At 42.6% G+C, this 23109-nt stretch overlaps 1 protein-coding gene across 6 annotated transcripts in view; it reads right to left on the reverse strand.

Moving 5' to 3' along the window:
- Positions 1-23109, reverse strand: part of LOC143210714 (uncharacterized) — an 88725-nt gene that overhangs the window by 60987 nt on the left and 4629 nt on the right. The window contains exon 2 of one of the 6 annotated variants that reach the window (XM_076427835.1): positions 9901-9965. The exons of the other annotated variants lie outside the window; for them this stretch is intronic. The gene's annotated coding sequence lies outside the window, so the exon portion shown is untranslated. The remainder of the gene's footprint in view (positions 1-9900; positions 9966-23109) is intronic. 6 annotated transcript variants of the gene reach the window in all.

Below are 23109 nucleotides of genomic sequence, written 5' to 3' on the forward strand. Positions count from 1 at the left end.
GCAGACTTCGTGGACTCCTCGCAATCGAAAGTTTTAACGAACGGTCGAAGGCTGATCATTTACAATTGTTAGACAGTTAAAATGATGTATAACTTAGACCAGTTTCATAATTATGGGCACAAATGTACTTCTATTTCGAAAATTGATTAATCACACAGTTTTAATACATTACTGTATGATATTATTGAATTTCTGAACGATTAGGGGAGTTCCCCTAGCCCCGGACGGCACCTAGTATCGGACATGAGCTGTATATCAATAATCTGAAATGCAACAAAGTCGTTTTAACCGTCAAAACAAAGGAAAGGCTAAAACAAACGACGTGCGGAAATTGCACGTTTCTGTCGCGTGAACAAAGCCATTAAAATGAGAGATTGATTTGCAAAAGGCTGAGTTCGGAGAGCAAATTCATTCTGCTGTCGCAGTGTTTCCAACAGTGAAAACGTCTCGGGCGAAATCCGTGAGGCAACCGTGACACCGTCGTGTTCACACATCGCCGGATTTAACTCGAAATCCTCCTATGTAACATAATGTACGTAGCATCGTCGATGGAAGGGTCAGGTTAACGAGCCCCAGGTGTCGGGTTGCTTGCGTCAGTGATCGTCAAACCAGCCAGCAGGCTGTACTCGATTTCCAGCTCGAAAAAAATGACACCCAATCAGCGCAGGGGGTCTTTTCTCGTCTCGGTTATCCTATCGACCCGTGAAGACACTTATCGGCCGATTGCCGACAGCGACTTCCGTCTCGATTCTGCATTCGTCCCGGTGCAGCGGGATACGCGGGTAATCTAGTCTCATCTGTTTTCCTCGCGCGAATCTTATTACCTTCCATTCTCACGTGACGAATCGCTTTCAATTGCGCGACGGATTGCCCACCAGGACCGGTAACGATTCGAAACACGCGGTGATAAAGGATTCGGAAACGCGTTCAACATGCTCGCCCGCGGATTTAATTTATAGGCTGTATTATTCAACACCCACGCGGCAACGCTCCGCATAAATACAGCTCTGCCTCGCCTTTACATCATCTCATTTACTTTTAGCTTGATTTTTAAGCGCCCCGGCAGATATTTATTCTCGGTTCCTTCGTTTCGCTTGGCGGTTTAATAAAGACATTTGTTATTGCTACGGGAGAAGTTCCTGCAAACGGCTTGTTTTTCTCATCAATTTTTAGGAATTTCTTGCAAAGAGATACGCTAATCCTTACGGAAGTTTAGGGGTACGTTATTCAACATTGTAACGAGTATCAACATTTTTATGCCAGTAAAATCATGATAATTTCGATTATTTGACGATTGTAAAACGATATTCTTTCCACATAAAATGGCGGGAAAAATTGCACATTTCAAAAATGACGGCACTTAGAACAATTCAGCGTGATTTTCGCAAGAATTCGTTTTAAAAAGGAGATTTCATCGCGTCATTAAGATATTAACGGAAGCTGTATTAATCAGTGAAAGGACTTTGCGACCGAGGAACTAGCGATCACATCATCCGCCGCGGGATAAAGAGAGAGATGAGGAGAGAGAGAGAGAGAGAGAAGCCGCGTGCAATTTCCAGCGCATGCATTTTCATCTCCGGTTTATCTTACCGCAACGTGTACCGCTCGGAACGTGCACGCGAGCCAAGAGAATAGAATGCGCTTATTGCACCGCGGGACTGGAAATATTCAGCGCGAGCGCAGTAAATGCAAAGCGGCAGGCGACACGTGTGCGACACGCTCGAGCCAGAACGGCTGGATGACTGCTGACCTCTGGACATTGTCTGACAAATTCTGGAAAAATGGACGACGTGCCTGGTCATTTCAAAACCTTTTTCAATTTTCGGCTGAAAGGAATCCATTACTGCAGATATTCTAATTAACGATCAGGACGTGTTATTTCGGGACACGGTAGCAATCCCTCCGTTTTCCATTCAAAAGAATTCATACAGATGCCGACTGCCAACCATTTATCAACCATTAATCCTCGTAACTGCATTCCATTTTTCTTCAAAAAAGCAATTTTAAACAATTTTTATACAATAACTTGAACGTACACCAATTAAAATTTTATTTCTCGTGCCGATGTGGTCGCAGTTCGCAAAATAAAATTTCACTAAACTGCTGTATTATGCAGGGTGCCCCACAAATGTTCTACTCTCGTTGAAAGGGGTAATTCCCATGATCACTTGAAATAACTTTTCCCTTTGCGAAAATCTTCTCCGCTGCTTTGTTGAAGCGTTATTAATGAACAACACTGTATTTTGAAGATTCTTTTATTCGAAACATTTACTTTCCTAAGGTAAAGACTCTCTGTTAAATGGTTAACGACTGCCATAACACCTCCGAGATTAGACACGTTATCTACCATCTACATTCGGAATAGCGGGGTCTTTGTCCAAAGGAACTTTATCTCCGACGTACCCCGAAGTAACGACTAAATCGTTACTTTTCCGCCTGGGGTAGTCCAACTCCGGACTGTTTTTATACCGTCTCTGTAATGACGTTACTGCTCTGCGAAAGAATTACGACCGCGAAGGGTTCGCTTAGCTCTAGATACTGTTATCTTCGTGCGTAACCTCTGTCTGTCGGTCGGAGCAACCGTGGCTGTATCTCGGAAATGATCACAGAGAGTTGGTTTGCGCGAGATGAATCCTGATATGTTGATGCGCCGATTCAGCGATGGTTAAACGACCCCGTACCTCATCTCTGCCATTAATACATTCACTTTCGAGGCAGTTTTTGTTGTACCAGATCGTTAAATATTAAACTTGACAAATGTGTTTGAAATTTGTGTTTTATTCGTCAAGTTTCATATTTCACGACCTGATATTCATCCATGATTATTCGAATCTTAAGCTACGTCGCTTTTTTTTGGGACACCCCAAAATCTAAAAGTAAATGTGAAGTCAGAACGCCTTATAGTTAATGTTTATTGAATATTCATTTTTTAGATCATGATTTGACACGAAAAGAACACTCAATAACAACCGGCGCACAGTGGACCCGATTGAAGAAGCACGCGACATGTTTGAATAACTCTTAAACCACTGAAGATATTGCAATGAAATTTGAACTGAATATATAAAAAAATAATTCCTCAATGATTTGTAACTTAATATAATTTCACATTTGTTTAACCGTTTTTATTTTTTTTTTTTCGCAAAATGTCGCGTGCTTCTTCAATCGAGCCCACTGTGCGGCGCACAGTGGTGCCAAATGGCCAAAAAGCGGAAAAAAATCTATAAAAACCAAACTGTCCTACATATTTGCTTGAAAATTTGTGGAAAGCATGCCACAGGTACAACGGTTATGTGACAAGAAAATAAATATTTATTTACTTATTAATTAATTTATTTTTTCATTAAAATTTTATTTTACTTGTTTTACTGTTCTCCGATTTTGATGAAATTTAAATATGTTATAGATTTCGACATTTTGAACAACTTTTTCCTGTTCCAACATAGGGGGGTTGCTTTTAGTTTTCGAGATATTCGCATTTTCGTATGCAGGAACTAACCAGGAGCCGTAAGAGCTGTGTATATGTACAATGTACATACAAGATTTTCACAATTTTTAACCACTTATACCTCGTGTGTATGTTAATCAATTTCGATGAAATTTTCAGTATATATAACTAACATAGATCTACTAAACGTATATTTTAAATTTTCTTTACGGGGACAAATAAAAAAAATTTTTAACTGCCTTTTTTTTACGTAATTGCTACTGTTTCAAAAATTTTTTTGCACATTATTTAGTATACAACTGCATCTAATTGATCACAAAAAATCAGATCGTTTGGTAAAAGTTTAGAAAAGTTATTCCGTTTTAAAGAGCGTACACGGATACATGCGACTACTATAGTTAGAAAAAATTGGTCGCAGAGCCAGGTTCGCAGGAGTTCGCAGCCAAAACCCGATTGGATATGTACTTTAACGTGTGTTGCATGATTCGCAACAAGTTTTATCTTGGCGCTTTTTGGCGCGAACAAGTTATGTCAAATTAAACTTCAATTCTACTATTCAAAATAGCTCTTTTTCAATTTGTGTGTTTTAGATAAATAAATGACACTTACATTAATTAAGGCTACGTTAAATAAATCATCTATTATAAACATAATCAAATTATAATATTGTTCAAGTGTTATAATGTTTTAGATTCTTGTGGCTGCGTTTATACGTAGACGCATTTATAAGCCAAAATCGCAGGTTCACTTTTTCCAAACTTTCATGTCATATTATTCCTGGAAATAAGTGATACTTATAAAAAATTTTTATTGGTTTAAATACTCCAACTATATATAGTAAACGAAATTGCAATGAAAAATCTATGTACCTAACATTCGAAAAATTGATTTTTTTCCCTGTTCGCACCACTGTGCGGCGTGCCCGTACCTTTACTAGAGTTTCTTACAAATGTCGCAAACTTCTGCAAACTTTAGTGCAGTTATAGTTATGCTCTACAGTGTAGTGCATACGAGGAGTTAATACCACTCCCCTTGTTAGGCTAGCAGCAAGCTAGAGGAGGCCAGTTCAGGCAGATGGAAAGAAGAGGCGCTTGGAAGAATTCGCGGCGCGAATTTCACCGCCGCTTTCGTGCACGCGTTGCATAATCACGCGTCTTGAACAGTTAATGGGTCACTTTGATTCGGCTCGTTGCCGAGTCGAGAAGAGACAACTTGGGAACCGTTCGGAACGTCGATAACGGAGTTACCTGCTGGTGTGCAACGTAGCGGTCGGGCCGGGTCGGGCCGTATCGGGCCCGGTAGTGCACACGGGATCCCCGTCGAGCGTGAAACACGATGTTCGAGGAGAATGCACAGTAGGCTTGTCGTGGACAAGTCTGATAGACACCGGAGGCGAACCAAGCAGAAGTGGGACGATCGTTTCAAGAACAGAACCATATATGATGCGACGGTCTCGTGGTCGCGCGCGAACGAGGAAACCGGCGAAACTCTTACGAAAGCTGCCCTGAGAGCCAATAACCGCTTCTGCAGGTTTGATCGTGCACGCACTCGTGACTTCGATTAACTGCATGTTCTTCTTCTATAAAATACGTTGGTTTAACCTTTCTCGGACGAATTTCGTTTCTAGGTCGTTGCACGAAAATCATTATTCTGAATCATTTTAATCATTTAATATCTGCATTAAGATTATTTGAGAATGTCTCTGTAGCTATTAGTGTTTTACTCTGGATTCAGTTTTTTATTCAATCGTAAGATTGAAGTCTTTCACAATACAAAGACTCAAGGTGACCTTTATATCTCGATAAGAAAGTAAAACGGGAAAAAATTAATTACTCTTTTGCTATTATGTACTGAACATATAGGGTGTCCCAAAAACACGGGTCAATCAAAGGCGGCCAATAACCCAGTAAAATAGTCACCTTTAGTGTTCCGTGAAGCTAGTGTCAAAAAATCGTTAAAGGGATAGAGGCAAGTTGGTTGGCGCGAGAAACCAGTGGCCGAGCGGCCCGTTTCTGCGTTCTCTGTCGTGAAACTGAGAACCACGACGGTGGGCTAGACGATAGGTTACGCGGTGGAGGCATCGCGTTACAGAAACCGTCGACTTACCTGTTCGCGAAGGATGCGTTCAACGTGTGCATTTTCGATTCGCACCAGCGAGACACGATTCCCGATTAATTCTCACGTTTGATGGTATTCAGACGTTCGCGATTCACCGAAGATCCGTTTCATTGATTCTTGATGTATCATTGCTATCAGTTATATAAACAAAATTGAAGAAAATGGAGTAACCAAAGTTCATAAATTTTAATAGAGGTTGTAAATTTGAATTTGGTTCGGGTTTTTACGATTTCCGATCAGTGTTGCGCGATACCGTTTTCCACATAACTCGTCGGGGGCGTTTATTCGACGTCGGTGAACCAAAAACGCGGGCACGCCGTCTGACAAATAACCAGGCCAACCGAACAGACTCCTTTTCCCTTTACCTCATTTCACCTGTTTGCTCGCGGCCGACTATCTGTCTTCTGCCGCCGCGTCCGCGTCGCCTCCTCCCTTTATCGCGTCGCGATGAGCAACACGAGAGAACTGATGGAAAATCGGGAACCGTTCCAACAGTGGAACCGATCAATTATCCCGAGGAACACCGAGGAAACCCCTATCGATTCTACTTCGGGAAACGCGACTGATTGTTAACACGCTTGCCACCCGCCATTTTGATTGGGGACATGTCGTCGCGGATCACTGGGCTGCAGACGTTCCTAATGGTCTCCAATGAACTATTTAAATGAAAAGAGCAACTGAAGACTGCTTTTTTATGTGTTTTTTTTATGAACTTAATTGATGTGTAAAAATTATATTTTGCATACAGATCCACAGTCTATTTATGAGTATATTTGAAGTGCATATGTAAGTTAGTCTTCTTTTTAGTAAAAATAATCAGTTACACGAGTTAGGGGGAGTTCCCCTAGCCCCGGACGGCACCTAGTATCGGACATGAGCTGTATCTCAATAATCTGAAATGCAACAAAGTCGTTTTAACCGTCAAAACAAAGGAAAGGCTAAAACAAACGACGTGCGGAAATTGCACGTTTCTGTCGCGTGAACAAAGCCATTAAAATCATTCGACTGTTAGCGTTCGACGTGAAAGCAGTGGATCGTATAAATTATAAAGTGTTATATCTATCAAATTGTCGTGAATAAAAGACATCTGATCAGTGTTATTGTAAGTTCTGGTAAGTATTTTTTCATTTACTTTTTGTTTTTTTCTATAAAGTGAACTGCTTTTCGGAAAAATATTATTTTTCAGTGCGTTCGCTGTCCCCTAGTATCGGACACAATATTGTCCCCTATTATCGGACAGTAACAAACTCATTATTGTATGTTCGTATTTATAATAATGTTTATTATCTTACTTTCAGTCGTTAAAAATACACCTAAGCAACGACATGGACTTCAAAAAACGAGGTTTATGGAATGAAAAGGAACTCCAACATTCGAAGTTCGTAGTGAGAAAAGTCCAAAAACATTAGACGTGCATCCACCTAGACCTCTGCTGCTGATATTTATAAATCTATTTTAAAATTGTCTCCGTTGCCTGACGCAACAAAAAAGCGATCAGAATCAAGAAAAAGAAAATCAGAAAAGAGTGAAGTTCTTACTTCACAATCTCATAAATTATTGGTCGAAGAAAAAGAAAATAAAAAACGGATAAGAGAAGAAAAGAAGAATTTAAAAAGTAACTTTAAAACAACGAATAGAAAAAATAAAATAAAGAAAACTCGAGCAGTGAAACCGGAAAATACAAACGAGGAGACAGTTTGTGTGGTTTGTTTGGAAACCAATAATGAGGACTGGATACAGTGCTCAAAATGCCAAGAATGGGCTCACGAAGTTTGTGCCGACATCCCTGAATGTTTCGACGACTATATTTGTGATCATTGTAAATTATTTTAAAAGTATTATGCGTTAATTTACACATGTTTACTATGTCCGATATTAGGGGCCATTCTAGACTCACTCTAAATCAATGACCTATATTAATGTTAATGTAATTTAAATATTATAATAATGTTGGTTTATTTGATAGTTTACTTTGATTTCTATTACTGTTATCTTGTAATTAATGTACAAAAGAAATAAAAATAAATCAATATTCCTTTTATTTATTTAAGAAAAACCTTAAGTGTCCGGTACTAGGGGAACTCCCCCTATATATTTTTTAACTGTTGCGACTCGATGATGGTACACAAGATATTGGTACACAATTGTTTGCGCATATGTAAGTTTAAGTAAACTGTTTGCCGCAAAGTCGAAGGCGGTACTGTATCGGGGTGGTACTGTAATGTAAATTAAACAAGCAAATAAGATCCATTTCGATCAGAAACATGTCACAAATGTGTTGATAATGGTATTATAAAAGAATGGTAAAAATACAAAGAATTTTTCACTGTTCTTTTCTGGAATATTGCACACGAATTGTAAAAGGAATATTGTACACGATGTAAGCAAGATTTCAGTTCCGAGATTTTCGGGTATATCGAACACCTTCAGGTTCGATTTGAAGACGACGTAGGGGGCAGAGGGAGGGGTGAAAAATGTGCGAGTTCGCAGAAAATGGAGAACGACGGAGGCGTGGATTCCAGAGCGATAACGAGGTCACATATTTTCGCTAGTAATCAAGCGCGCCTTGGTTACGGTTAGCGTCGTCGGGTCGACAGTAACTATCAGGGGCTGACTGACGGCAGCTCAGGAATTTCTTCATCAACGTGACGGCACGGGGGTGATGCGCTTCGAAAAATCCCGATAACATAACGTAGGGATCAATAATTTCTGGCGGAGAGAAATCCGGGACGCTGTTGCCGGGCCGGGCTCCTAATGAACCCGGTGAACACAGCAGTACACAACCGGCGTATTCGAAGATAACAAAGTGGAAAGCGAGTTACGCGGTAACACGATTAAAAATTCGTGCAAGCACAGAGAATCGTGGAGCGCTTCGGCAAACTGAATCAAACTCCGCGGCCACGAGAACCGCAGAGGCGTCGAACTTTCGGTCGAACGGAATTTCTTAGGAAAACCTGAGTTTCAGGGGATCAAGAGGGGATTTGTCTTCCGTCCTTCACTGAATTTTTCTCGTGTCGCTTATCGGTCATGATAAACATTATCTGCAATTACGATGCTGCCGACTGATAAGCTTCCCTATCCGGTCTCTGCGGCTCGGTGAACTATAGAAAAGCGAACGGGGTCTGTTTACACCCATAATCACATTATACTGAAGATGTTCTACAAGGTATTCCATTTTATTTGATTATTTTATTGAAGTGGTTTGTTTTTTGTTATTTAATATTATTACTCAGGATTTATTCATTATATTCATCTTTATGAAAGAATCTGTGAGAATTTAAACGTAGACAGCGGATCTTTATGAAAAATAAAATGTTCATGCATAATTTGCATGAAAATGGAACTGAATAAAAATTGATTTCTTAATGATGAGATTAAAGATAATGCAAATATTTTCTGCGTCTGTTTACGTGATAAAGACAGAAATTGGCTAGGAAATTTAGCGCATCGGTTAGTACATTAGTAAATTATTCCGAGTTTAACGAGACCATTAATGTAGAAAATAAGAGTGCACGTAATTTACTTCTATCATTAGCGACACTTCATTCTACCGTGGCTATTACCTTACACCAAAGTATGCTACGTAAACGTTTAATTACGTCCTAGATCCGGTTGACTCTAAACATTACGGCCCAGTCGCAGGTAAACGTGCTCGCTCAAGTCGACGCCACGCTCAATCTAATTTAATTCACGGCTCACTAAAGTAGCAATTAGCCGAACGGTAGTCGGGGATTAAGGTAGACTCCCTCGGTGCTCCATATTTCCCCGAAACTGACAAAACGCGACACTCGATCCCTTCGCTATCGTATTCTACCCGAAAAGAAGAGAAGCAAGAAGGGCGACAGAGAGAAGGAAAAAGAGAATATAAAAAACATCTGTTTTGGGGGAAGCTGGCAGAGACCACCACGGAGAGCACGACATTTAAAGGGATTGTATTTCAAAACGCGGTCGGCTATTGGCTCGCAGGATATAATCGAGCGAGTTGCTGGCCTCGGCCAGGCGAGCATGCACGTGAATGCACCAGCACACGTGCATCGGGACGCGACCGTGCACATCGCGCACGCACTCGGTTCCTAAGCTCATTCATAGTTTCTCGAACGCTGCTTCCATTCACAGTGTTCGACGCGCAGAATGCGGCTCTCTCTCTCGCCATTGTCTCCCCGTGAATCAACGTTTGCATATTAGTCTTCATCCCCTTCGTGTCGCGGGTCCACCACCCCCACTTTACCCGGAACCGGCTGCACCCTGTGCACCCCGGAACGGCCAGGACGTTGCACAGTGGCCTGGATCGAACAATTTAGTGACTACCGAATCGAACAAGGCGCGATCGTTACCTGAAGATCTCCGGAAGAGTACAATGTCCGGCGTCCTCAACGCTTCGAGTATTTGAGAACCATACCTGCAACAGAAGGAACAAGTTTTATAGGAAACGTTAGGTTTCAGAACGAGAGAAGCAGAGTCGCTCCGCAAGAAGCATTCGACGACGGCGCGGCGACCATTGTCGAAAGAACTTTCTTCGAACACGTCGAGTGCCGCTCTCGAAGCGATTTAACTTTCGCGCTCCACTTGCGAGCAACTCGCCGCAAAATAGCCTCAAAAACGAAGCCCTCGTCGAGCGGATCTGAATTTTTCGCGACGAGCGGTTCACTTTCTTAAAGTTCGCCTACGAAAATTGCACGAACATTCGCAAAACATGTTCGCAAGAAAACAGGAGCCGAATAAAAATTGTATTCCTCGTTGATGTCCTTAAATATTTTTAGGAAGAACGCGGCAGAGACATCTCCCGCGGGACGTTCCGCGAAATCTCGTCCAATAAATTAAAAATATAGACCGGTGCCTCGTAATAAATGGCCAGCGGGGCTCGCAATCGAAACCTTCTTCGAAACTCTTTCCATTAAAGTTTCTCTTTTTTATCCGCCTCTCCTTGCTTTAATCGAGATCAAATTAAACGTTCGCCGGCGATCGAGAATACCTACACTCTTGCACTGTTGCGGCCAGCAGGAAGCTTCGGACACAGCCATCAAAGTGGGAAAAAATGAAACTGTCTCGGGCTGAGAGATTATTATCGTTCGCATATACTTTTTTCCTCCGCGCATGTAGTTTTGAGAAAAAAGATGCTTCCATACACTTTTTTTGCAACAAAAAAAAGAAAGAACTCTTAAAAATGTAAGTAAGATGTGCGATCCTTCTGTCCGGGAGCGTAATGGCGTTACGGAAGACCGCGCGGCGCAACATTGTCAGACTCGCGTCGTAATTTCCCTTGCAGTAAAGAAAGAAAAAGAGAGCGAGATGGGAGGAGAAATGAGTGGGTAGGTATTTAATGGAGGCGTCAGCTGTTGCAACGCGGCGGCATTAAAAAGTTTCCCGGCGCATCGCCTCGGGAAATCGGGCCCGCGCGCACCGCTAACTTTCGATGGCCGCTCGCGTTAATGGCATTTTCGTGGCATTTAACGGAACGCTGTTCTCCTAACATTAGCAAACACGCTGTTTTACCAGCTTATGAGAACAGGGGGAAGTCAACGGCCCCGTCAATACGTTCCCCATCGGATTCTCGTTAAGCCGCGGATTAACAGATTTAATATTTCACGTTTCTGCTCCTAATAGCAGTGCGATTGCAAATCACATGATGAACGCTCTTTGATCTCCTCGAACGCTGCACGTGATCTGAAAGTACATTATCGGACAGAAGCAGTCCGGGAATTTAGAATTCAATCTCGAATCTGTGAATATTACATTCCGCGACAGAGATTGTCTGCCAAAACTTAATATTCAAAATTCAACCAATTCCAAACCTGTGCAGATTTTGTTAGGTTGTTTAAAAAGATTCTTTCGCAATGCGTACATTTAATATTGTTACATCACACAAGTATTAGGTTAGGTTAACCAAGACCTAACCAAGTCCGTTTTATTACCAAGTAATGAAAAGATAATAAACAAATGATCACGTTTGTTTGTGTATCAACTTAATATTGTCTGATTTATGTCAGAATGTGTATGTCGAAAAAATGGAGTTACTTTGTTGTATTTACTTTACTGTACGAGTTACTTTAATTGAAACAATGCAAAGCGACCTGTCCTACATTTTTCTCGTCAATTAAACTCGGAAGTAATTGAAGCACGGCGTACAAAGCTCGATCCGCGCGTTATCGACTGATCGAAAGGGCGCGATAGCCTATCAAGGAAATCAATTGTTCCACAGTTTCCTGCGCTAGTCGCCGTAACATTTCCACTGGAATTGGAGTGACGATGATTTCCGTGATACGGAAACTCGGGCTCGCCCGCGAACTTTGCCCATTACTTCGACTGGCCGTAAATACTCCGGCCAAGTTTGCTCCGCGTAAGCCCGTGTATTTTGACGTCGGATTCCCGTCGACACCGTCTCGCTTATTGCCAATATCTCTTGCTCAGACTCGCCTTTCTCAGGAAAGCTCTATCTATCTCGCTATTCCCTCTCGTCGTGGAAACTGCTCTCCCGAAGGAAGGAAGAGAGACATTTTATAAATTTTCTATTTTCATTTTTAAAGAAACAGAAAACTTCTATGGCGATTGCACACCTATCTGTTTACCCGACTAGCGTTTCACCTCGAAGCGTGACGGATCAGACTCGTTCACTGTCCAGCAATTGTGTACGCGACGCGCCTAAAGGAATTTTTATTTCAAAAATAATAGTGGCGTCATAATGAGCAAAGATCCGATTTAAAAAAAAATTTTTTTGACAGAGAGATCATCATGATAAAAATAATCTTTTGTTTACAGAACTGGCCAACGTTACCCCGCAATGTCAAACAAATACAAACATCATGTAGTATCTTCTGTGTCCTGGGAGTTTCGTCTAAAACAGTTTCGAGTGATGAAATTTCGTCCAGAAAACGGGCTTTTCAACGCACTTGTGCCATCCGCATATCCCGGCCACGATTAATTAACCGGCAGCCGAGCGTGTCCTATTTACAGAGTTAAATGGAAAATAGAACGGCCGTGGATCGAACGGTCTGTGCCCGTCGGAAATTCGACGCTGCTTCCGGCTAGACGGCGCGGAAAAAGTGTCGACGACGCCGACCGGAAGTCGATGACGCGGCTCGATACCTTTTCGCGAACATCCTCGCTGATTTTTCACCGTCGATACTCGAGTTACACGCGCCACACGGAAATCTGTCAGCGTCGCGATCTGGATAATGCTGCTATCTCCGAACCATGTTCCGCGGAAAGTGGGGGAAATCGCCGAATATACTTTTTGGTCGAGAGGTTTTTAATTTTGCATAACCAAGATGTTCTACTCAAAAATCTGAATTAATTACGGCGTATGTATCTGGGTATTGGACATCGGTTAGATTTTATTCCCCCAGAATTTGCACGCAAACGAATGATCTTCATCTCTCTTTTCGAACAACCGACTAATTTGCACCTTCGAGGGGAAATGATTTTCTAGAATGGTTGGTAAATAGAGTTGCGAGAGATCACAACGATCCGCCGGATCGGATAGGGAATTGAAAGGCAGCTAACGTGGAAGAAAATGGGCGGCGGCCACGGTTATACGGAGTCGAATAAACGCTCGCGAATAATAATCCCGTGGAACGAGCGAGCGCCTCGATTTTCGTTCTCGTGTGCGAGCCAGCTATCGTGAGGATCGACGATGCGTCGAAAGGAAGCGGCTTCCACCCTCCTTTCAACTTCCGGTCACACAAAGCGAACCTTGTCCCTCCTGAACGAGCATCTCCCGGCCCCATCGGGAGGCGCATTAAAAAAATCTCACTCACATAATCCGCGCGGAATGCTCGAGTCGCCCGGTTTCAAAGGAGACGTTGTCGAAAATTAAAGCGGTCACGTTTCCATCGAGTTTTCGCCGTGGAACTCGAGCGCGGACCTCTTTGATCCTCTCGGAACAATTTCCATTCGCGAACTTCAGAAACAATTCTTGTTAAATACTGTTTGAAGCCTCGGAAGAGGGCAATTTTAAGGCACTGCACTCAGGCGTATTTAATAAATAAAAACTGCCGGAGAAGATAAAGAATTGCAAAGAAAATAATAAAAGTTGTTAAAGCTTGTATAGTGGAAATTGAATTGTATTGTATGGTAAACTTTTAATAAACGGATGCACACAAACAAATTTGTTTCAGAAACATATTTCCCAGCGTACAATAATAGCAGAGCCGCAACAGCCACTCTTGGCGCTATAACACACACACACAGTCCCACGCAATATACTACATTTATCCTTATGCGAGCGGAATTATACTTGTGTCACGTTCAGACAAGAAAAGCCTCGGCGGAGGTGCACGCCATTAATATTCCATCGAGAATCATTCTCCGTTTCTCGAAAACCATCGAGCAGGCTCGCTTCAGCTGAAATAGAGAGAAGAAACAATCGGGGCCCGCGCGTGCTCGCGCGCTGAATCCCAAGCAGACGAAGAATAAGCTCCGTTGTCTGCGGGTTCGACAGAAAAATCATCAATATTAACGAGAAAAAAGGAGGACGTCCGTACATCTCGTTCCTCGAAAAGATAAGACGACGTCTCCCTGTTTGCTCGTTTCCTTCTTCGCGTGGCGTCGCGTCGTGTCGCACAGTGCGTTGAGAAACCCGTCTTCTAGACGAAGTTCCATTAATCGAAAATTATCAGAACAAATATTTCAGGATGCGCGTTGTACATAGACGACGAGTTAATAATTAATAAATGTGTGAAAGATTGTAATACATCATGTTCCATAGATTCAAATCACTGTATATATTTTTTTTATTTCGAGAATGTGTCTGCAAGGAACCTTTCCAAAAGTAGCATACAATTGTTTTTTTTTTCAGTTTCCTTTTCTATCGAGATGTGAAGGTCGCCTTGAGTTTGTTTATTGTGAAGGGTCAATTTTAATCTTGTGGTTGAAAAGAGGATTGGGGTCCTGAATAAAAAAAAAACTGCAAGGGTGTATGAGGTGGAAACACAAAAAAATATTTCAAGATGTGTAGACGCGAGTTCACGATTAATAAATGTGAAAGATGCTTGTAATACGTCACGCTCCAAAGATTCGAGCAAATGTCTGCGTAAACTTTTTTATTTCGAGACTGTTGCGGAAGGGACTTTTTGCTGGATTTTGGGGTCAAATACCCCACCGTTCGTCGCGTAGTTTCGAAAGTCAGTCACGTTGAACGTCGGGCGCGACCCGGCCCGACACGGCCCGACCTGCCTTTTCCATCAGCGAGCAAATCGCGCGAGCATGTAGCTCGCGACGTTATCGCGTTAAGCCGGCTCACACTATCCGGAACGGATCTACGTCGAGGACGCGGTCGTAAACTTCTGATCGTGCATGAAAAAGTAATCGGTTCCGTCGAGAATTTCGCGAAAGGCGCACCGACACTATATCTTCCTGGCATCGTGGCCAATTGAACAGAGGCGTTCGATTCCGCTCGCGGAACTCGCAAAGTTGCAGCCCGAGTCCCCGAGCTCGAGTAACGGCAGACGCGCGGGGTAATGAGCTGATAAGATAAGGATTCAATTTCCAACAAGTGCTACACGCTTTCCAGCTACCTTTTCCTTCGTTTCCCCACTATTGGCGTTTCCTTCTACACCGAAACACTTTCAGAGAGCCACCCGACCGGCAAAACGAGTGTTGCGTCCCTGGACGACGGTTACCTCGTATGCCGAGCTTGTCGGGTTGAAGGCGGGTCGGTCGCGCACTCTCTTTTTCGCAAGTGCTTGATCCACGGGTCTCCGAGAATAAACCGCTCGGTGTGGAACGTGTTGCGAAACTTAATTGATTTAAAAGCCGATCTAGCGGAAAAAATTGTTTAACTACGGCGCGCATTGCCAAAAAATCGAATTGATCGTATGTCGTCATCGAACTACTATAAAAGTGATTCCGTTTTCGATTCCTGTGAAAAGTCTGCGTTCTTCATTTTTCGGAAGCACATTCTGCAACCAAAAAATCGGAAATAATTCTCCAATGCGTGATTTATTATTCGGGAAGTGTTAACCGTAAATCGGATAAGACTAATATTATAATATTACAATATTTTATTGCAATAATAAAGCTCTAGAAGATATACACAATCCCGTATATTTTCAATGAATCTTATGAGAAATCCCCCACCACACGTGTTTTTCAATTGAAATTTCGAGCCTGTCGGGTATCGTCGGTTCGCAGATTGTATTTCCGTCGTGGAGCCGTTTCTTTTAGGGCATAAATCAGGGCATTTAAAGGGCGGGCACATCTCCGTTTCCACGGAGGCGAACGCATATGCGTGGAGAATGTTTGCGGACACAGGCTGCAAGCAGTAAATTACATTGACACACGTGGCGCGACTGGGACAAAGCCCTGTGTCCATTTACCGGGAACAGTGGACGCCTGCAAGATTAAAACACGCCTTGCCCTCACCAGAAAATTGATCCTTATGTAGCCAACCAAAATGTACATACTATTTAAAACCATGATGAAGTGGATTCCGAACATGAACCTTTATAATCGTCCAATAAAAAAAGAACTGTGTGTACACCTTTGCCGATCAAGTTCGCCAAACGGCGTCATTCACGACGAGCATGTCAATCGAAAGTTACATCATAACTCCGAGCACCGATACCGATTAACAAACACACGTGTCGCATCGAGGAAGTGTACTTCTGAACTCGTCGCACCGACAAGAATTCAAGTCCCGTCGCTGACTCTTGACGAATTCCATTGTTGTCGCCATTACGTGACCATAATGTTCTGACGGTCGTATTTACGTGCCAGCACATAAGCTCCGGCGTTCCCTAGCTAATTGCGCGCATGTATGGGGCGTATAGGGTCATGTACTGCTAGGTGCGGTATACAAAGGACCATGTTGGCTACAAATATGACCGAAAGCTTTAGCGCAACACTGTCCCTCACCCTCTCCCCATCTTTCGCCACGTATCTCAGTCCGGTACTCGCAAGGGTGCATCGAACATTCCTGTACTCCTGACAGACGGTAGAAGGACGCGTGAAACAGCTAGGGTAAACTGTACAATGATTGGCACCTTAAGCCAAAATCGTAGTAAAAATATGTTTATCTTTTTTTGAAATGTTTAAACGAGCTTGACTTAATTATTACATACAAGCAAAAATGTTATTATAAAATATATTCAGTGAATAACAATCATAAGTCAAATAGTACAGTCTCATTAGGACAGTAAGAAGTAAACGTTAAACAGGCTATTTGTTTTATAATTAAACTTATATGCAGTTATTACATTTGTAGTTCAGTCCGAAATTAAGATGAAAAGCGATGAAGTATACTACTCGTAATGAAAATTTCAATAAAACACTATTTGCACTGTATTGTGATCATCCGTCGGTCTCGCTGAATGTAACAGCGTTGCTAACAGTCATATGTGGAACTTTGTTAAGAAAACTTCCAACGATGCTTTGAAATATAAATAAGAAGCAATAAAAAACGATTTTCTATACCAGGAATTCTTAATATTTGCCGTTTAAATCAAAAGTGCCAATAACTAGTGCAGTGCCAGCAATAGTACAGTTTACTCTACATATACCTATTCTCCGATTTCGATTATTTTCTGGGTATGTTGTAGAAATCGGTGTTTTGAACAACTGTCAAGATAAGCGATAAGTAATTAATTACAGAAGCTAAAATAAACGCTAAATAATAAGATTACTTTATTATGTTTGCACTAACCTAATACATCCAGGAATGATCTTGCTAACTTCCAGACTCTTTTGAGTTTCAAACTAACAATAAGAGTACATATAGCAACCGATCAAACCTTCTCAAGCGGTGCTTTTGTCGAAGCAAAATATTACAATTGATCTTAAAATATGCGTTAAAGGTTAAACCATCGAAAACCGAGATTACTTCTGCACTGGACCAATATCCAGTTGTGATCTCGATAACTACCAGACTCTTTTTTACTTTCAAGCTAAGAGTATAGCAACCGATCAAACATTCTCGAGCGGTGTTTTTGTCAAAGCAGCCACAGCTGTTAGCTTTTGTCTTCGCGTCCGAGGACCTTGAAACGAGACGTGACTTTCTAGAACAACATCGATTGTGTGTCCGGACTCGTTGGCAGCTAATTGGCCCGCGGGGGAGGCCGAAATCGAGCTGGAGTTTCGACACGTGCAGGTGAGATCCGCGAACTGGCGCGTGCGCCACAAAGGGACAAGTTGACCGGGATCGATTAGATGATTAGAGGATGATTGGAGGAGGGATCCATGGTGGATTGGCCCTGCAATCCTAAATGATATATCGGCAGGCGTGTCAAAACGAGGCATCTGCGGCGAGGCGACGATGTACGAGCGCCGCCATGTAATCGGAGGATCTGCGGAGGTCACCGCGCCGCTAATGAGTCTTAATGAACGGGCGTGAGAGCATACGACGCGACGATGACTCCTCGCCGATGTTGATTCTGGGATAGATAAAGGGATCGGGTTCATGGAACCGGAGTATTCCACGGAATGAAAGAAACGAGGCGAGACAGCTTCAATTTTCGCGCGAACGACACTCCAGCCGCGATGTCGCAACTTCACAATGGGGGGTGCACGGCAGACTCAACAATGTTTGGAACGAATATGAGACGCATCCTTTAACCCTCACCCCTCCCTCCTGTCAACCTCACATATTTTTCACGGATATTTTTTAACGGATGATGTTATTCTGCCATTTTTAGGACAGTTTGCACGGAAAGAAGAAGTTTATTATTAAAAATTCGATATCCTTTACCAAAGCTATTTCGACAAAATATTAAACATATATTTTTGTTGATATTTTGCACCAATCTAAAATTGAGCCCAGAAAAAATACTGTAAACTAAATGTAATCGAGGTAAAACAATAATCATTTCCCAAGCTGAAACAAAAGAAAAGTGTTTCCTGAGATTGCTGGAACCTTGATAAACACACGAATATGTGGAGCAAAATGGTTTGATTGGATCAATTTCGTTGCCGACTGTATCTTCGCGCAATTTGCCATCTGTTCGGAATATGTAATTCGATCGTCCACGGTAGCTCGGGAAGATATTACAATAAACTAGGATTGAAAACGCGATTGGATTCGAAGCGAGATTAACGAAATTGGAACGAAAGGGAACACGAAATTCGCCAGCAACAATTCGCTCGTTATTCGCGAGCTCTTAGCGTGATACCAGGCTGCTCGATCACGCGGAAGGCTTAATTTTCGGCGCATTTGAAGAGTAATCACCGTGCAGCCGGAAAGCTCCGGGTTTTTATCAAGATCTAACGGCGAACTATCGACTTCCTTCATCGTCGACGGCTTACGAACGAGGAAGGCTATCGTCGGCGTATCAGCTGACGAATTTCAGCCGGGGCAATTAACTTTTTATGCGGGCTCCTCGGTTAATCGAATTGGCCGACAATCGCGCGACGATCCACACAGCTGCACCCCCCTGGCTCTGATCGTTGGAACTCGAGTCGCTAATGAAGTCAAGTCCCCAGAATGAAAGGTATAACCCCTTAATATTCTATGTACTAGCCTGTACCTCGTTAAACGGGTATCCCTGATCACGGCCCCGGAGAGACGCGGCGAAAACTTCGCTATTTTACGCTGCCTGTTTTTGTAAGGTTCATGTATATGTATACTAGGGCCTGGAATTAATTAACGCGACTTTCGCGGAATTATGGAAAATTCTGAACCGACCCGAAACCCGTTTACTTCGAATTTTGCACGCTTCGCTTTCAGCATGTACAATTTCAAATAAACAAGCCTTCTTCCCCTACAAACACTGCTATGTTAATGTAATATTAACCCTTAGCACTCGAATGGTGATTCTGAGAGAGAGAGAGAGAGAGAGAGAGAGGCACCACTAAAAATTGCCGTACCATTATCCAAAATATTGTTTACGTTATTAAGTTATTAAATATATCGGTATCTAATCAATCACTAAACATTTAGGTATCGTATGAGGTATTATACCAATTTCGCATCCATAAAATTTCAGAAATCATAGGAAATATTCTAGATCGGAAGGAATGTTTAATTTCCCAATTAAAAAAAAGCTTTGAGTGCAAAAGAAAAAGTTTTGCATACACATTACCCATTACCCGAGTGGAACACGCCGATTTCAATGAAATTTATACAGGATTCAGTTTGTTGAAAAATATTTGCTCACACATGACCGATCCTGTGTAAAACATTGCGATTCTGCGACGACGCCACGCGACGCACGCTCGTGTGACCCCGGCCTTACGGTAAACGCCAATCGATTTTGTTTTGAAATGCAGCGCATGCGATTAAGTACACGCGGTTAGGGATAAAAGTATTGGAACACTTTTAATCGCACAAACGCAAATTAAAGGGAAACCATAATATTGGGTTTAAATTTTGTATTAATCATAACTTCTGGATCTTTAATTTCAGACGTGACTTTGCATTGGTTAATTAAAAAACAAACAATAACATTTTCTGCAATTATCATTTAATGAAGTTTTTACCGGAAAGTTGGAAAATGTATATTTTTACAGCTAATGCAAAATTGATAAGAGTTCGCCACATTCTCATATCGCTGATGTAAATTTCGTTAACCTACGTATTTCTAAAGATACATAGTTAGGCGATTTAACAGATTGGTTAATAATTACAATTTACCTTGACAAGCGCGGAAACAGTAGCGTGGACAAGCGCGGAATAATAATTAAATAACAAGCAAGCGAGCAAGCGAAGGGAAGCATGGTGATTGGTAACTAACTCGTAACTACCCTATTACTCGGGGGACAGACCGGGTTCGGCCCTAGCAATCGAACACGACCCTTCGGTCGATGCCCACCCTTAAAAAAAGAAGAACTCAAACAGAAGGAGAGAGCGACGAGGAATGAAAAGTAACGAGTATATTCGGCCAACAAGAAAACGGAAAGGAAAGAAAAGAAAGAAAGCTGTTTCTCCTGCTTCCGGCATTTTCTCGTTAACACGGTTCGAGGGATCTCGTTGACACGCGAAATTCGCCATGGCAACACGCGTCCGTCGGGCGTCGACAGCTTAAGGTTCACTGTGAGACACCCGATTTCAGAGAAGTTTCACAAGCGACCAAACACGCTAAGGGAGATTCTTCTCCTTGGTCAAACAAGGAGTTCGATTTCAGTCGATCCGGCTAACTCGAGAGGGTACGAGGAAGAGGAACAAGGGCGGGGGGGGTCGAAGGCGAGGATGCAAGAAGCAGAAGACGAGGAAGAAGAAAAAGAAAATTACATCAGCTGCTTGGCAGCGGGTACCCCTTGGTCGCATCCACCCCCGCACGCCCTCGCTCTTCCACGAAATTCAACCTTCTTCTTCCCTCGTCTCTTCCCCTCACTCACGGCCACCCTCCAACCTTCTGCTCCTTCTAGGAACCTCAGGCTTTCCTCTTCCACGTTTCGCTGGCGACCTACGAGCCCTGGGATTGCACACTCGCCAGACGCGTGCAAGCCGGATGGCGAAACGAAACGAAACGAGAAAGCGTAAACACGTGGAATGGAGTCTCCTGCGGCATCGGGTGTCGTTGCGAAAATATGAAATTCGCTGCGGCCACGCGCATGCTAAATTATAAATTATATCTAGACAAAAATGCTGGGATATAAAACTCGACAGAATTTAGTAAGATTTCATTTCACGACACATTCATAAAATGTGTCAATAATTTGTTATCTTATTTGAATGAAGCTGTGAAGCTATGGTCGAATGAAGCTATCCAACTCGTCGGAGGATAAGAATCGATGGGCGGTCGCGTTCCGGCAATTGATCGTTTACCAGGTTTCATTTTCGCGAGAGGCGTTCCCATCGCGCTGCCACTTATGGTGATATGTATTTCTGTGCATCGCGCGGGGCATGCATAATGCAGCTAGCCACTCGGAGTTTACGTTTCGAGCATGAAGAGCCCTCGGATCTCTTTCTCTCTCTCTCTCTCGTAGCGTGACGACTCCTGGCAAAGGACTCGTGTCTTCTGTCCCAGCAAGAAACATCTGCCGCCGGCGTGGTAGGTATGCTGCATGCTGCCTCGACCACGAAGAATAGAGTGGGCCCCGGCTTTCATAAATACCGGACCCGCCACGCTTCGCACGTTCATTTTCGAAGCTGATTAACACTTTTACAACCCCGTGTACCGAGCCGATTCTCACACAACCGCAGCACGTTGCGTCGAATAGACGACCATCAAATTTTAGGTATTTATACAGTTAACCGTCTCTCTGTCTACGCATTTTTTCAGCAAAATGAAAGATAAAAATTGAAACATATCACAGATAGCATTCCTAGAAAATTTTTAGAAAGTTTTCCGTTCGTCAAATTTTTATTTATAAAACTAACAAGAATGTGTCTATCCAAATATAATATAAGCACCTATGTGTGTGCACTGAAACAAATTTTGCTTAATAAATAATTCGACAGGAATACATCTCTGCAATCTCGATAATTACGAATTAAAAATATTGGAACCCATTATTTTTCGACGACTAAATATATTGCAGTGCAGCAAAATAACTGTTCGAAGCAGTGAAAATGATTGTTTCGTCATCGGAAATGCAAAACAAGCAGTTGGCAATGGCGGGAATCATTAAAACTTCAGGAGCTGAATCGAATCGGTTGGCGTTCTACGCTGGATAAAATACAAACTTAATCAGCAGAGTTTCGAAAGGGGAGACCGGCAAACAGCGTCTACCAAAGGGCAGCGGGTTTCATTTTCGGCGGCAGCAAGAGATCAAAGAAGGGACTGAAAAAAGACTGCGCGCGAAGTAAAACAGGAAGTTCTGTTTCAACGAGACGCAGCGGAAAAGGGTGAAGGGACGTGTCGAAAAGCGAATGGGTAAATTGAGAGGCGAACTTGTTTCCAATAAAACGTGTTCCTGCATTCACGGGTAAAAACTGTACGAGCTGGAAAGTTGACAAAGGAAACTAATGAATTGTACGGAACAGAAATGCATATACGAAAGAATTCATTTATCGTTTGCTCTTCGATTTTTTGTAACATTCACGCTGGCGAAGTAATGTTTTCTTCCTATCAGTTACGTTAGTTGCCTTATTTTTCAATTCAATTACTAGCATTTTTAAAATAAAATGCAAAACTTGTTTTGAAAGCTACGAGGAAATTATTAACTGGAAGAAAGGCACTTTCCTTATTACCTAAATTAGTTTGGTCATGTGCATTGTATAATACACGATTTAAATAACAAACTACGTTGATTTGAATTTACGCATCTTGTCCAGGTCGTAGAAAAATTAGTTTTCGCATGATCAATTTCGCGGCAGCCGGGCTGCGACCTCCGCGCATGGGTTTTGAACATTTTTATTGAACCATGGGATTTACGACGGAACAGTTTCGCTGGGGAACTGCGTTACACAGCCGCGTAGAACGAATGAAGGAGCATAAGTCAAGATAAAGCGCGCGTTTGCCAAGCGAATGAAATATAGAGACGACAAACTGCAATCTGTCCAATGATCGGTATTGGCCCATCGGTGGGCGTGAATCAATCCGCCGTTAACAGGCTCCCGGCAATCGTTGCTACGGTTTTATTGCCGACAAGCCGAGCAGAAATACGCCGCGCGAGAGATAGAGAAAGAGGAAGAGCAAACGCGATGCAACGCGTCATAAAGCTCCGTTACA

The sequence above is a fragment of the Lasioglossum baleicum genome, chromosome 7, assembly GCF_051020765.1.
Source record: "Lasioglossum baleicum chromosome 7, iyLasBale1, whole genome shotgun sequence".
In the NCBI taxonomy this organism is placed as follows: Eukaryota; Metazoa; Arthropoda; class Insecta; order Hymenoptera; family Halictidae; genus Lasioglossum; species Lasioglossum baleicum.